Here is a 2734-nt window from a genome sequence, read left to right on the forward strand (position 1 = left end):
TCAAATTTTTTCTAATATATTTGATCCCCTTTTGACAGAACCTGCGACATTATTTCGAATGCTAAATGAATAATATTGTGAAAGAGTTGATGTTAAACAAGCAAGATCATAAAATTGTATTTTCCAATGTTTTCCCTGTGATTTATCTTTTACCAAGGGACTTTTAGGAATGAAGAATTAATTTTCAGTTTCATTGATACTAATCAATTATGTTTGTAAACATGTTGGAGTAATTTTGTACAGTAGCTTAATTTGCTAAACTTTTTTTTCATTGGGACAAATTAAAGTACACAAAACACATCAGCATATTTATCGTTTTTTTAACATGGAATGTCCATAAACAGAATGCAAAAAAACTACTTATAGAGGGTTAATATTCAAATCTTTATAGAATGTGCATGCCATGTAAATTAGAGTTTATTGGAATCTAAAATCTTGAAGGCAACGTAGAAAAAATGTAGATGACCGACTAAGTTCTCTCTAACATGTAGTTTTAAACAGTATATGTAAGAATGTGTGAAGTAAAATAAAATGAAACTAGTTCAAAAATGGTTTAATCTGCAACACTTGGAACCAAAAACATGATTGTTTTCTGCCGTTAACGTTTCAATTCATTTTAACATCAAACATTCCGTTTAATTTTAATCCTGCTTAATAATATGAAATTTTCTACAGAAAAGAACTACTATTTTAATTCTTTTGAAGAGGTTAGAATTTGAATTTAAGTTAATCCGTCAGGTAAAGAAAATTTTTTTGTTTTCAAACCCTCGGATTCGCGATTTTTATAAACAGTTCTAACCATATCAATGAACAAATTTTTTTAATGATTGCGTATGTGTTTCCCTATTTTGCCTGCTCATATAAAAAAGTATGATTATTTGAGGGTATACTAGTATGTTTAATAAGCCAATTGTAAATTTAAAGTATTTAATAAAATTGCAGTAAATCAATTTTTCAACATGGCATTCATTTGAATGGAAAGGGTTTAATTCGATTCAGTTTCCACCTACTGACTGTGAAAAAAACTTACTTTTTTTTAAAGTTTACAACAATTGCAACTTTTAACTGGTATGGTATTAAATTCAGTCTAACTTAAATTGATCTCAAGAAAGCCAAAAAAAGATTTCTGACACCCTTACACTTTTTAATTTCCTTACAACACCTCCCTGAGACTGTTGATTTGCATTAGAATAAATTTTTTAGGTAAGTTTTTTTAGCTTTTAGAATAATATATAAAAAATTGCTTGCACCGATATTTTATTCTTGGAGCAGATTCCTAAAACAAGAGTTTACTTGTAAAATATCATATAGTTTTCCTTGGTAATTAGCAGAAACACAATATTGTCGGAAAAGATTTTCGATCATCCACCGTAAAATTTCTATGAATATATTTTTTGCAATAAAAATTATTTGCCCTTCGATCCTCCGCTCTTGGCAGGTTTCGGAGTTATTATTTTAGATTCCACGCATAGCTTTATCTGTCGTCTCATTAGGCTTATAAAGAGTTAATCAATTTTACATTCTGGGAACGGAGTGTATTTTTAAAATTTCTATCAAACTACATTCTTATGATTTTAGTCGATTGTGATAACACCTATCATATACAATTAGTTACAATGATAAATGCATCCGAATTGTTATGACACCGAGGAATATATGCGGCCGTTTGAGAACAAAGAGACCTAACGCCCGGAAGCTACATTTGTGCATTTGTGTAATAGAGATGCGTCTATGAAAAGAATCTCCTCCACTCATCACTGAATCTTTGCGTGGAAAGGTATATATGAAGACGCACGAAACTCACTCTGATGACGTAGTTTTGTACCCCTCCTCCTTCCCCCGTACGCAAGTAACGTAGCCGCTAGCTAAATACGCATGTCACGTTTACTTTGCGTTTTTTTTGCGTCACGAAGCAATAATAATGAAAAATGTTAAAAGCCCAAAATGGTCTCTCAGCGGAGAAAATAGGATGATTTTTCACAAAGATTTTAAGATTTCAAGTCGAAATATCTTAAATTTACAACAAAATAGTTGATTTTTCAACAAAAAAGTAAATTTTAAACCAAGAAATATAAATTTTCAGACAAGAAAGATGACTCCTGCCATAAAAGATATTTAAAATCCAAAGGAATAGTTTTCCACAAAATAGTTAAATTTTCGACCAAAAATGACGAATTTTTTATAATGCGGTTAAGTATTGAACAAAACCGTTCATATTTAACCCAGAACGATGGATTTTCAACTATATGATAAAATTTTTAACCAAACGAGATAAATTCCGGACCAAAAATATAAAAATAAACTTTTCAAAAGAAAAAAAGAAAAATTTTTGAACTAAATCTAGTTGAATATTTTTACTGTGTTCCATTAATTCAGTTTAAATTTAAGTTAAGAAAACGAAAAAAGGAGGAAAATAATTTAGAATAAGGGAAAAATGTAGAATTCATGAAAAAAGAGGTAAAGAGGTAAATTTGCAAACTTAGTTTTAGCCTTGGAAAACGTACTGAACGTTATCTAAGTTCGTAACATTACTTGCACAGACTACTAACCACTAACTGACCACTCACCCTCCAATTTGGTAATTTAATGTTATGTACTGCCCCTAAGTGGTAGGTTTGATAAATATATATACATAATTAAAAATTTGTCATAAGGACAACCGCAGGATTTCGTCGGGAGCGGGTGCTAATCTGGAAAATTGCACCCGCTCCCAGCGAAATCGCGGTAAAATTTC

The sequence above is a fragment of the Belonocnema kinseyi genome, chromosome 2, assembly GCF_010883055.1.
Source record: "Belonocnema kinseyi isolate 2016_QV_RU_SX_M_011 chromosome 2, B_treatae_v1, whole genome shotgun sequence".
In the NCBI taxonomy this organism is placed as follows: domain Eukaryota; kingdom Metazoa; phylum Arthropoda; class Insecta; order Hymenoptera; family Cynipidae; genus Belonocnema; species Belonocnema kinseyi.